We start from the raw sequence: 14,476 nt of genomic DNA, 5'->3' as shown, positions 1-14,476 counted from the left end.
GGTTAAGTAGAGGCACAGTACTGAACGGGCAGCAGCATTGTATCATCACTGCTGGAGTGAGTCCCATGAACCACACATGCTCTGTTCTGTGAGAGGATCCAAGAGTGACCTATCCATCTGAGATCAGAGACGCCAAGGGCTGAGTGGGCAGGGCAGGCTGTAGCCAAGTGGAACAGTGCTGCAGGTAGAGGAAACAGAATGTGTGAGAGCCCTAAGGCAAGAAGAAGCTTCTCACATCTGAAGAACAGAGAAGCCATGTGGGCAAAGTGGGGCCAGGGAGCCAGGGAGGGCCATGACAGGAGTCTGGAATGGTCAGTGGGGGCTAAATAAGCCTTGATCTCTGCTCCCCTGACCCACATCCCAGCAACCTCCGGCAGTGGAATCCCAGGCACTGACCCCTCAGCCTTGTTTGCCTTCCCATGGAGGGTCTAGGTTCTGCTTCCTACATAGCTCTTGAATCCATCCCTGCCCCTCCACACCCCCCACTCTACCCTAGTCCTGGCCACTGTTGTCTCCAACCTGGCCACCTCAATAGTGTCCTGTCTCATATCCCTGGCTCTCCACCTGCCACTCCAAATCACTCTGCACGCAGCGTCCAGGACAAGCGTTCTAAAGAGCAAAGCTGACCAGGTCATCTTGCCCAAAACACTGTAATGGCGTCCACTGCCAACAGGAAGAAGCCCAACCTCCTTAGCCTGGTGTTCACACCCCTTCAACATCTGATCCCAACCCATCTTTCCAGCTTCACCTTCACCTTGCCCCAACCTGGACCTGCACTTCTTCAGTTCAACTGAACCCCTTGCACAATTTATTCTGTCTGCTGGCAATGCTGGGTCTCCCTTCTCTATCCCCCTACTCCCATCCTGTGAAACCTAGCTTAAACATTCCCTCTTCTGAAACCGTCCTAACTGCCTTTCACCAACAAGGTCATGACTGTTGTCACCCACCCCGAATGCTCCACTCGCATTGTGCCTTCTGTCTCCTCCATCCATGTCTTCCCCCTGCACTTTGGTGGCCCTTGCTTATCCATCTGCTGACTAAGCTGCAAGCTGTCTGGGAAAAAGGACAATGTTTCAATTATCTCTATTGCTCTGGTGCCCAGTCCTGAGCGTGGGACACAGTAGGTGCTCAATAAGTGTTGAGGCTAGGCATGGTGGCTCATGCCTGTAATCCCAGCACTTTGGGAGGCTAAGGCAGGAGGATGGCTTGAGGCCAGGAGTTTGAGACCAGCCTGGGCAATGTAGTGAGACCCCATCTCTACAAATTTTATAAAAATTAGCCAGGCAGTGTGGCATGTGCCTTGTAGTACCAGCTATTCTGGAGGCTAAGGCAGAAAGACTGCTTGAGCCTGGGAGGTAGAAGCTGCAGTAAGCTGTGATCACACCACTATACTCCAGCCTGGGTGACAGAGCGAGACCCTGTCTCAAAAAAATGTTGCGTGACAGATCCAAGAATGGGAAGAACACAGTGGGCCCAAGGGCAGAGATGGTGCCTGCTTCGGGAAAAGGGGAGGTAAGTGCTGATCCCTCCATGCCCCTGGGATGCCGTGAGTGCCCAAGAGAGCCCCCAGATACACACAGGCCCCAGGAGGCGTGGCCTGGGTCACAGTGCCTGTTGTGTCTCTGGCAAAGGGGCAAGGCTGCCACCCTCCAGCCTAAGCCAACCCCTCCTGCACTCTTTCCTCCTCTGGCTTCTCTGAGACATACAGAGGTACAGGAGAGAGCTCCGGACCAGGAGTGAGGCAATCTGGGTTTGTGTGTTCATTCAACAAATACTTATGAAGTATCTACCATATTCTGTGCACTGTTCGAGTCACCAGGGGGTCAGCTATAAATAAGATGGAGAAAGTCCCTGTCTTAAAGAGCTTACATTCTAGTGGGGTGATAGACAACAAAGAAAGACAACAATAAACACATGACATGTGATGTGGAAGAGAAATCAAGTGGCCAAGAGGAGAGTGACAAAGGAGAGGCTTCTCTTTGAATAGTAGCACGTGAGCAGAGAAGAAACGAGTCCTGCAGAGGTGGCGGGGGAAGAGCCTGCCAAGCAGAGGAACTGCAAGTGCAAAAGCCTTGACTTGGGAACAGGGTTGGCAGCTACAACACCAAGGAGTCCAGTAGAGCCAGAATGGAAAGAACAAGGAAGTCAGTGGCGGGAGGTGAGGGCCACGTTGTACACTCAGCTCCCAGCCCAGCTACCAGTTTCTTAGGTGAGCTTAGGTGCATCCCTTCCCCTCTTTGGGCCTGCACATGTTCTTCCATCTCCCATGTTGGGTTCACCAATTTGTACCACCAGCAGCCTGACTCCCAGGGCAGCTGTGAGGGCCCTGGAGAGGAGAATGTGAGATGAGATGTGTGTAGCTGCTGTGATACCAAGGAAAGGGTTTAAGTGGGGATTCCTGGCAGCAGAGGAGAGGCCAAGACCTAAATGCCCTGGGCACCTGCACAGGTCCTGGAATCAATACAATCAGGACACAGATAACCTAAAACAGGGCTCAGGCAGGAAAGCTGGGCAATTCCTGCATCTTCTGCCCCAGGTCAGAGTGAAGACCTGGGTCCTGTGCCTTGGCTGGGCCAACACTCCCCAGCCTCACCCAGCAGCCTTCATGCCATCTGCTTAGATTGGCCTGGTGCCCAGCTCCTTGAGGAAAACAGCCACTCCTTGATGACGGCAATGCTGGATCCATCAGGTCTGAGTCATGGGTTCTGCTGATGGGTGGTGGAGACAGAGGCCTTGTTTAGCTTAAGGTGGGGGAGCTGAGCTCCAGCAGAGCTTGGGCCTGCCAGATGGCATGGCCAGCATGGCCAGTTTGCCCTGGGACCACCTTCCCTGGCCTCCAGCTCACATCCTGCTCCACCCTTCCTCCAGCCCAAAGTGCCCCCACCTGCCTGGAAACCTGTGTGAGCTACCCAGGTGAGGGCATCCCCTCCAGGGAGACCTGGTCTGGACTGAGCCAGCTCCACAGCCTGCCCTGGGCTCCTCAGCCACCCAACTCCATGTCCCAGGTCTAGAGCCCACCTGCCCATTCCACTTGGTCCAGAGCTGTAGGGGGCAGGCAATGGGCGGACACTCTTTTAAGGAGAGGTTTCATCTACTTTTTTGGGATTTGACTCCAAGGAATGCTCAGTGATGAAATGAGCTGAAGTCATCCCTCCATGGGGGCATCCACTCTACCATTCAATGGACACTTATTGAGCACCTGTTGTGGGACACCAGTCACTATGCCAGTCCCTGGGACTCCAGAGATGAGTGAGACTTGGACTCAAGGAGCTTGCAGTTCACCAGTGGTGGAGAGGTGGAATGGACTCTTGAGCAGGAATCTATAAAATGCTGTGGTGAGAGCTGTGATAGAAATAGTGATAGAGATATTCCTTCCACCCCATTATCCTATGGACCCCCTTCTCAATATGTCCAAAAGTCAACTTTCCATCTTCTGTCCACCCAGAGCTGCCCTACCTCCCAGTTCCCCCACCTGGGTGGACAGCACCACCATCATCCCACTGCCTTAGGCTAATCTGGGGACCATCCTGAGCTTCTCCCTCACCTCTACATTCCAGGAACCAGGTCTTACTGATTTCACCTCCTCACCACCTCTCATATCCATCACCTCCTCTATATTTCCCCTAGTTCAGCCTCTGCGATCTCTCACCTTCATTACTCATGCTGTTTCCCTGCCTCAAGTCTCACCTCCTCCAATCCATTCTGCTTCCAGAGCCATCTTTCTGAAATGCAAAAATGACCACATCATCCCTCTGCATAATATTATTCAATTACAGATAGTCAATTCAACTAAAGTTATTCAATCACAATGACTCAAGCACGAAAACCAAGCTCCTTGGTTTGTATGACATACAAGTTCCGCCACGACTGGTCCTCTGTTGGCCTCTCTAACTTCACCTCTGGCCACTTGAGCCTTCACTCCATCCGATAGAACCACCTGCAGGCTTTTACGCCTCCAAGCCTTTTCTTATGCTGTTCTTCCTGATTGGCATGCCCCTCTATTACCTCCCCTTGGGCTCTCCTCTCAGACCCTCAGCCCACTCCAGTTTGGGGCCCATGTTTGCACAGACATCTATCCCAGCAGCAGCTGTAATGTTTCATGACCTTATCTTGCTTATGTGACTGTCTCTCATATTTCCTTAAAGAGAGGAACAGGGGGACATTTAAGTCACTTCATATCCCCAGTGCTCTGCCCAGAGCCTGGCATGTGTGTGTTGACTATATGAATCCATCCTGCACTGGATGAAGTCTCAGGACAGTAAGGATCCCAGCTTCAGATGCTTGGTCTGCCGGACTGAGGGCTTGAGGAAGCTCTGAGGACAAGCTGGACTCTAGTGGGTCCACTGGGTCCAGCCAGTGACATCCTATGCTGTGTCCATATAGGTGGGAACAGAGGTGGCACTCTATTTCAAGGACCACATTTTCTACTAGCTCTTAGCCAACCTGGCTGGGGACCTAAGAACTTAGTATCTCCTCTAAGACCTGAGTGTGGTGCTTTGTCTCCATAAGCTACCCCAAGACCATCTGCTGAACTCACAGGAAACAGTTTCAGTGCCTATCTTCTCTCCTGGTGCATGGACTCTTGGCTTGATCACCTCCAACCGTAAGGGATTATCATACAGACCCACCGAGGAGTGGGGCTGCGCAAGAGACCTGGTGTTCTGGGACCTTGTGCCATCCAAACATTTCCATTCACGGACATAACCAGTGGCTCAAGTCCTCTGAGCATACATACAAAAGAGCTTAGAACAAAGTCTCTTGATACCCCCTTCCGTTCCAGAGCTCTGATGGCCTTCAGAAAAATCAGAGATTATCACAGCCTGGTGCAACATGACACAACTCCAGACCACTATGAATTTTGATAGGGTCCTTGGGTTGCAAGCAACAGAAGTAGATTTTGGCAAACCTCAGTGGAATAATAATTTTCCAGAAGGATGTGGTGTTGTCTTAGGTTGGACTCACTTAGGGGCAGACCCTGAGAAAAGCACATTAGATTCCAAATCATTTTCTGGGAGGCAATCCCACAAAACACCTGCAGGAGAGTGGGAATAAGGAAGGCAGGGAAGGGAACTAATAAAGTATGCATCACTGAGGTTACCACTGGGGAAACTGGGCCTCAATCCAACCAGGGATGGCTGGGACACTGTGTGGCACACATGTCAGAGTTATCCCCACTGAGAGGTGAAGGAGTTGGGGTATATATCCAGCAACTCCCAACAGTCGCTGATTGAAGGCTGCTGGAAGAGAGACCGTTAACTCCCTGGCACTATTGGCTAGCTCCTTTCATGTCTCTGGGCTCTTAGAGAAAGCCTCCAGGCAAAGGATTGCAAGGGTTGCACAGCGAGGCCTCAGGTATGCACAAGAATGGGGAGTGGTAAACAGTGTGGGTGGGACACTGACAGTGCCTGCTACCACAGCTGCACAAAAAACTAGGTGAAAAGCTGAAAAAACTATGCCCCAAAAGAACTGGGCTCAAAAAACCTAGAGTTATGTGTCCCCATTCCGTTTTTTTGTTTTTTGTTTTAGAGACAAGGTCTTGCTCTGTTGCCCAGCCTGGAGTGCAGTGGTGAGATCACGGCTCACTGCAGCCTTGACCTTCCTGGCTTAAGCGATCTTCTCTCCTCAGCCTCCCAAGTAGCTGGAACCACAGGTATGCATCACCATGCCCAGCTAATTTTTTATTTTTATTTTGTAGAGACAGGATCTTCTTATGTCACCCAGGCTGGTCTCGAGCTCCTGGGCTCAAGTGATCCTCCCAAAGTGCTGGCATTATAGGTGTGAGCACTGTGCCCAGCCCATGTCTACTTTCTGACCAGGGAAGGGAAGACATTTTGATGGACAGTCCCTTATTTGTATCCAATGAAGGTAAGTAGGTCTCCAAAGAAAACCTGGGATTCTATTACCGAAAGGAGGAATGTTGCTGGTCAGACAAAAGCCACAGATGTCACTAAACCTTCCCCACATGCTTACTTTGTTTTGTTTTGAGACAGAGTTTTGCTCTGTTGCACAGGCTGGAGTGCAGTGGCACGATCTCAGCTCACTGCAACCTCCGCCTCCCGGGTTCAAGGGATTCTCCCACCTCAGCCTCCCGAGTAGCTGGGATTATAGACACGCACCACCACGCCCAGCTAATTTTTGTATTTTAAGTAGAGACAGGGTTTCACCATGGCCACATGCTGATCTTTCACTTGTACAATGAATTCGCTCACAAGAGCCCAGGGCTTCATAAAGCTGGCCCAACAAGGGCTTCCTGATGGCTCCTGGACACAGGGGTGCCGTTGTCCAGAGTAACAGCTCCCAGACTCATGTTGGAGTCCTGAGTGCTGCCTCCCTTCTGGGCTGTGCCAGGGGTGGGCCAGGAGGCAGCCATGCCATCAGAACCTGGGCTCTGGAGTCTGGACACCTTGTTTGTGTGACCTTGGGTGTGTCATTGCACCTCTGAGCCTCAGTTGCTCATCTGTAATCAGGGCTACTTCATGTGGTTGTGTGGAATGTGTTCTGTTCATCTCCAGGGGGTGCCATTCCCCTTAGATTCCATGGGCCCTGTAGTGTGCACTTAACTGGAGTGGGGGCAGGTAAGGTATCCAGCAGCAAAGTTCAGAGGCCATGCAACCTGCCCAAAGGATCCTGGGGTGTGCTGGGGAGAACCAGAGTTTTGTTCACAATCTCCCACTCTCATACTTTTCTTTGGGGGGCTGTCATCATGCTCTCCCACTTATAGACAGGCTTACTGTTTGCTATTAGGGATGGGGAGGTATGGCTGCAGACCGCTTTTCCCAACTTTGTGAACTAAAGGAACAGAAGGGACTTTTCTCCTCTCCCCACAGCCTCCTTCAGTGTATAAAAACCCAAGAGGAGACTCTGATTGGGTTGGGTAAGTCATGTGCTCATCTCTTGAACCAATCAATGTGGCCTGGAAATTGGGCATCTGTGATGGGCCGGGCTGAGGTCACATGTACCCTATTGTTGCCAAAGGAACAGGATAAAATGATTAGCGATTTTGGAGCCTGGCAAATGGCACAGCCTCAGAGCCCAAAAGGCTAAAGTCTTCAGTCGGTTCCAGGAGCCCTGGAAATTCTTTCCTTTTCATGATGTTTCCTTTCCATATCCAAGGTGGCCCTGGTTGGTACCCACCCTCTTAAGGCAGACTCTCTTCCAGGCAGGCGCTTTCAACATGCCCATGGGCACTGGTCCAAGGCAGGCAAGGGAGAGGTCTAGTTCTCATGCTCAAAGGCGCCCAGTAAATATTTGTGGTGAGTCAGTGCATTGACAGGTGAGGCCTCAGGGCTTGTCTGCCCCTTCCTGGTGATTGTCTCCACCAGACCCTCAAGCTGCCTGAAGATCTCTGCTGCCCTCTCCTTGTGGTGGGTGTGATCTGGGCATGGTCTCCTGCGCAGGGTCTCCTGCCCACCTCTTTCTTCCCAGCCTCGAGGAGGGGTCCTTAGATCCGCACAAGGAGTTCCCCCTCTTAGCCTCTTAACCTGGCCTTATAATTCTATCCATTTTACAGACAAGAAAATTAAGGCTCAGAAAGATTAAATGACAGGTTCGAAGTTTCCAGCATTGTAAGTGGCAGAGCCGGCATTCAAACCAATATCTGATTTTAAATCTCAGACTCTTACCAGATTCCTCTGCCCACCATAGATTCTGGTTTCAAATACATACACCCAGAAGCCCATCCTGGCCCAGTAACTGAAATAGCAGGAGCTGAAAGAGCCGCACAATTTGAAGTGAGTTTCGTGGAAAATTCTGTGGTCCAGCCTTGGCAGGAAGTTGCCAAAATAGTCAAGTGTGGACCACAGGTGGAACCTCCTTGCATCTGGGCCCAGCTAAGGTCTAGAGGTCCTTGAATATAGACCCTCTCCAAAAGGCAGTCATTCCAGGGGGTCCAGGCAGAAGGTGGGAGGAGCTGCCACACATGCCCCACGGCACTTATAGGTTCAGCAGGCAGGACCCACGTGACCCCAGCTTGGCATCTTCCCGGACACAGCCACTGGCAGTATCTATGACCAGGCTGAATTTAGACATGGGGTCCAAAATACTGCTACTCATCCCGCCACCGACCCCAGCAACCTGCACCCTCCTCACCAACATTCGCATAGTACCTGTGCTGTCCTCGGCATTGTTCAGAGGGTACACTGCTCCCTTTGCAGAACCTCTCCTGTCTGGCCCTCAAGGCCAACCTCCCCCTCCCTTTATGGTGAATGGGGTATGGGCATGGAGTCTCCTGCCGTCTCTCCTCTTCCCTCCCAGATTTGAAAAGAAGTCTTTGGACTCTCACCAGGAGCTCCTCCTCCTGATATGTCCAGCCTTAGGGTCTTCTGCTGTCCCCTTCTGAGAATCTGTGCTTGCTGGGAACCCAGGACAGCTCCAAGGAGAGGAAGGACTGAAGGAAGGGGCAGTGTGGTTTGGAGAAAGATCCCAGATTCAGGAATACGACAGAACCAGGTTTGAACCCTCACTTGGCCACTCACTCACTGTGATAGGCAGACTGATGCTCCCATCCCCCCAGATACCTACCTCCTTATCCCCCAAACCTGTGAATATGTTACCTCACATGACAAAAGGGATTCTGCATCTGGGATCAAAGGAAGGATCCTGAAATGGGGAGGTTATCCTGGGTTACCTGGGTGAGCTTGGGCCATAAAGTTCTCGTAAGAAGGAGGCGGGAGAGTCAGAGAAGGAGCTGTGATGATGAAAGCAGAGTAGGGGTGATGCAGGCCTGGATCCCAGGGGTAGAGGCAGCCTCAAGAAGCTGGCAAGGGCAAGGGATGTTCTCTCCCATTAGGGCCCCCAGAGGGAGAGCAAGCCTGTGCCCCATTTCAGACTCTGACCCCCGAGTGGAACAGAATGCATTGATGTTGTTTGAAGCCTCTGCGTTTGTGGTAATTTGTGACTGCAGCCATGGGGTATGAATCCACAAGTTCTGTGACCTCAAGCAAATTCCTTAACTGGAGAGCCCACATTCCCTCGTGGGGTGAGGGTGCCGTGGCTCATGCCTATAATCCCAGCATTTTTGGGAGGCTGAAGTGAGAGGATTGCTCAATCCCAGGAGTTTGTGATCAGCCTGGGCAATATAGCGAGATCTCGTCTTGACAAAAAATTGTAAAATTAGCCAGGCATGGTAGCACATGCCTCTAGTCCCAGGTACTTGGGAGGCTGAGGTGGGAGGATCAATTGAGCCTGGAGGTGGAGGCTGCAGTGAGCACCACTGCACTTCTGCCTGGCCTACAGAGTGAGACCCTGTCTCAAAAATGACAAAAACAACAGTAATAACGCCTACCTTGAAGTGTTGTATTAAAAAGTATATATTAGGCCTGGGTGCGGTGGCTCACACCTGTAATCTTAGCACTTTGGGAGGCCAAGGCGGGCATATCACTTGAGGTCAGGAGTTCGAAACCAGCCTAGCCAACATGGTGAAACCTCGTCTCTACTAAAAATACAAAAAAAAAATTAGCCTGGCATGGTGGCGGGTGCCTGTAATCCCAGCTACTCAGGAGGCTGAGGCAGGAGAATCGCTTGAACTCCGGAAGGGGAGGTTGCAGTGAGCCGAGATTGCGTTACCGCACTCTAGCCTCGGTGACAGAGTAAGACTCTGACTCAAAAAAAAAAAAAAAAATTAAACGCCTGGCTCATAACAAAACTTAATACATGATGCCGTTATGAAAAGGAGGAAGAGAGAGGTGAGGAGAAGCAGAAAGAGGAAGAGGGAAGAGAGAAGTTGGGTGGTGAAGCTACAGCCAGCCCCATGTTCTGGGCAGCCCCAGGCAATGCGGGGCCCATGGAAACCTGCCTATCTCTTCACCTGGCTTTCATTCGTTTTGACTTCAGGACACTCTTATCCCCCTTAGAAGGGTCAGGGCCAACCTCTACTAATAGACCCCTGTGAAAGCTTTCCCTACTGAATGAAGAACTGCAGTAAAAAACAGGTATAAGAGCCTGCCCCAGTATACGCCTCTGGCACTCCTGTGGCTCCACGCCACCAATGCACAGCAGCAAATTTGTCTTTCCGCCTTTTTAACTTTCCAGGCTTGACCAACAGTAGCCTATGCGGAAATGTGCAAGTCACAAGCTGAATCCTTCTTTTGTGAAGGAATTGAGCTGGTGACCTGAGAGAGCTGGGGGGTGTGTGTGTGTGTGTGTGTGTGTGTGATTTCCAATTGCCTCCAGTTTCTCCACATTCTCAACGTTTTAACATTCTAGTGAGTGTAAAGTGATATCTCATTGTGTTTTTAGCTTGCATTTTCCTGAAAACTAATAATGGTGGGCACTTTTTCATGTACTATATAGCTACTTATATATCTCTGAATGTTGATTCAAGACTTTTTGCCTATTTAGATAAGTTGGGTTGTTCATCTTTTTATTGCTGATATGAATTCATTGTTGGTGGATGTGTAAAATGATACAACTTATTTGGAGAATTGTTTTTCACAATTAAAAAAATTACACATCCATCCATGCTATGACCTTGCAATTCCATCCACAGTAAATAAAAAGCATATGTCTACACAAAGCCTTATTCGTAAATATTCATAGAAGCTTTATTTGTATTAGGCAAAAAGTGGAAATGATCCAAATGTCAGTCAGTTGGTGCATAGATAGACCAACTGGAATACAGCTATGCAATGGAATACCACCTGGCAATAAAAATGAATTAACTATTGATACGTACTACAACATGACTGAATCTCAAAAACATTATGATTCCTGAAAGAAGGCAAACACAAAAGAGTATGCACTGTATAATTCTGTATAATTCCACATATGTAAGTTCTACAACAGGGGAAGCTAATTGTGGTGACAGAGGCGGATCAGTTGTTGCTTTCAGGGTAGGGCATGGGGAGAGTAGGAGGGAACCTTCTGGGGCGGTGGAAATACTGTATATATTATTTAGAGTAGGGATTACACTGGGGTATACAGTTGTCGAAAAATCATCAAATTAAGATCTGTGCATTTCATCGTATGTAAATGTTATCTTGTTAAAAACAAAACTGAATTATGCCACAAATTTGAAGTGCTACCACCAGGTGGCACTGATGCGTAATTTCCAAGAGTTCAACTGTAAAGTTTATGCAGTGACTAAGACTCATAAATCATTCTATTTGCAAGTGTTCTCAAAAGCATGTGGCATTGTTTTGTGGGTATTTTTCATCTCAAAAAATAGTATTGTGCTGGAGGCCTCCTTCTGTTCCTTTCTTCTTTTTTCCCCCATTCAGCATTGTGGAGTTTTGGCGTTTTTTGCTCTTATTTGTTTTTTGTAGCGACAGGGTCTCACCATCTTGCTCAGGCTGGTTTCATACTCCTGGGCTCAAGCAACCCTTCTGTCTCAGCCTCCCAAAGTGTTGGGATTACAGGCTTGAGCCACTGCACCTGGACAGAACCGTGTTTTAAAGATTTCTTGACCTTTTGTGTGTATCTAATTCATTGCTTGTTACTGTGGTAGAATACTCTGTAGTGTGCTTATGTCACATTTTACTTACATTCATTCCCCCAATGATGAATGCCTCATTGCATCCGGCTCTCCAGCCATCACAAATAACTTGGTGATAAAATATCCTCTTATGGCCAGGCACAGTAGTTCACGCCTGTAATCCACCCCCCCAGACTTTGGAAGGCCGAGGCGGGTGGATCACCTGAGGTCGGGAGTTCGAGACCAGCCTGACCAACATGGAGAAACCCCGTCTCTACTAAAAACACAAAATTAGCCGCGCATGGTGGCGCATGCCTATAATCTCAGCTACTTGGGAGGTTGAGGCAGGAGAATCGCTTGAACCCAGGAGGTGGAAGTTGCGGTGAGCCGAGATTGCACCATTGCACTCCAGCCTGGGCAACAAGAGCGAAACTTTGTCTCAAAAAAAAAAAAAAAAATCCTCTTACATGTCTCTTTATGGAGTTGTGTGAGAATCTCTTTAATTATACAGCCAGTAGTGGGATCCTCCTCATCCCTACTCATAATATTTATTTATTTGTAGCATTTTATCCCCCTCTACTTAATACATTTCCTCCAGAATTGGTCATTATCTTGGGTGAAATAAGCCAGTCCCAAAAAGACAAACGTAGCATGTTCTCACATATGTGGAAGCCAAAAAAAATGTGATTACATTGAGGTAAAGAGAGGAAATACGGAGAACAGAGACTGAGAAGAATGAATGGAAGAGAGGGGGAAGGATGAAGAGAAGTGGGTTAAAGTGTACAAACAGATAGAAGGAATACATTCACTGCTTGATAGCAGAGTAGGGTGACTATAGTTAAACAAAAATGTACTGTACTTGGGTGATGGACAGCCTAAATACCTTGACTTGATCACTATGCATTATATATATATGTAACAAGATTTCACATGTACCCCATAAATTTTTACAATTTTTACGAATAAAAAGATGCATCATAAAAAATTTCCTTCAAAATCTTCGTGCTAAAAGTGATTAAATATATTTAAGCAATGTCCTAAAATTTTAAATTAAAGGGAATATTTGCTGTGAATCCTTTTACTTCTCTCTTTGCAAAATAGCAAGTGTTGTTTGAGATGTGTTTTAAATTTACAAAATAGTATTGTTGACTAAGATTTGGATGTCCTTTTTTTTTTTTTTCATTCTCAAAGGAGGTGACCAAATTGTTAATGTGGATATTTTTATACTGAATAAATTTCTCCCAATTTTTTTGTGGTATAGCAACTGAATTTGTGCACCATTGTAAATTGTAAATTAAAGCTGATATTTAAAAACAACTTTTAAGGCAAAGTTTCTCAGTGGTGGCACCACTGACATTTGGGACCTAATAATTCTTTGTTGTAAGGGGCTGCCCTGTGCCTTGTAGGAGGTTTAGCAGCATCTCTGGCTACTACCCACTAGATGCCAGTAGCACCTCTTCTCAGTTGTGACAACAAAAATGTCCCCAGACCTTGTCAAATGTCCAATGGGAGACCAAAATTCACTCCAGTTGAGAATGACTGTTTTAAGATAAATGAAGTCTGGGATTCACTGGGGTCTTTTCCTAGATGTTTCCTTTCTTTTAATCAGTTCATTTCAATCCCAATCTCAGCTATAGACTTGTATTACATGGCCCTTTAAAAAAACATCCTCCCCTGCTTTCTAGCTGGAATAAAGCTCCTCCTGGAGACACTTTATCTCCAGAAACTTTCTGTAGTCCTTTGTCTTTTAGCGGACTGAGCATCAATAGGCTTCCATGTTCGCTTCTCTCTAGGTTTCCTAACCTCCCCCTCTCAGCCACTGCAGAGGTCAGAGGAGGAAGAGAGAGTCAGAATTTCTCCTGTGCTCCCCTCCCAGAGGAACCCAGAAGAGCAGAGAGAGCCCCACAGCAGTGTGATAAGAACTCCAAAGAAGTGGGGCGCGGTGGCTCATACCTGTAATCCCAGCACTTTGGGAAGCCGAGGCAGGCAGATCACCAGAGGTTGGGAGTTTGAGACCAGCCTGGCCAACATGGTGAAACCCCGTCTCTACTAAAAACACAAATTAGCCAGGCATGGTGGTGGGCTACTTGGGAGGCTACTTGGGAGGCTGAGGCAGGAGAATTCCTTGAACCCAGGAGGCGGAGGTTGCAGTGAGCCGAGATCGTGTCATTGCACTCCAGCCTGGGTGACAGAGCGAGACTCCATCTTAAAAACAAACAAACGAACAACCACCACCCCTCAAAACAAAACAAAATCTCAAAAACAAACAAACAAAAAACCCCCAAAACAAAACAAAACAAAACTCCAAAGTGGGACGACTCAGTCTGTGAAAGAAACATCCTCCTCTTCTTTTCAGTTCTGACATCCCTCTCCCCTCATCAAGTGTCTATTAATTCTCCAGACCTTTGTAACTTAATTATCTACAAGACTTGAGTGAACACTAGAGTGCTCACTGTGCCCCTCACCTCTGTTCCTCGGCATCCTAGCCCTGCAAGGTGCTTCTCAAGAGGTATTCTCTATGGTCAACGAAGTGAGCGAAATGCTGCTCACTGGATCTCTCTCTGGGACACTGGCACTGACCACTAGTTTATTAAAGGCTGTGAGAAGCTTTTCAGGAGTCTATTTTTCATCCAGCATTTCTTGGATTAAGTGATTACAAAAGCTTCCCACTTCCCCCACCACATTTAACAAATATCTGTTAACATCCCTCTGAATTGGTGTCAGAATTGGTGTCCCAGGGAACACGGTTTAGGAAATGTCTTAAATATTAACAACCTTCCAGCCTGGCCAACATGGGGAAATCCCGTCTCTACTAAAAATACAAAAAAAATTAGCTGGGTGTGGTGGTGAGTGCCTGTAGTCCCAGCTACTCAGGAGGCTGAGGCAGAAGAATTGCTTGAACCTGGGAGGCGGAGGTTGCAGTGAGCTGAGATTGTGCCACTGTACTACAGCCTGGGTAACACAGTGACACTCCATCTCAAAATATATATGTACATATTAATAACCTATACCTTTTGCAAATCACCTTCAAATGCCATTAATTTGTTCATTAATTTGCTCAAACAA

This window comes from Gorilla gorilla, chromosome 13 (genome assembly GCF_029281585.2).
Source record: "Gorilla gorilla gorilla isolate KB3781 chromosome 13, NHGRI_mGorGor1-v2.1_pri, whole genome shotgun sequence".
NCBI lineage: Eukaryota > Metazoa > Chordata > Mammalia > Primates > Hominidae > Gorilla > Gorilla gorilla.
Note: the sequence above shows the minus strand (reverse complement) of the source record.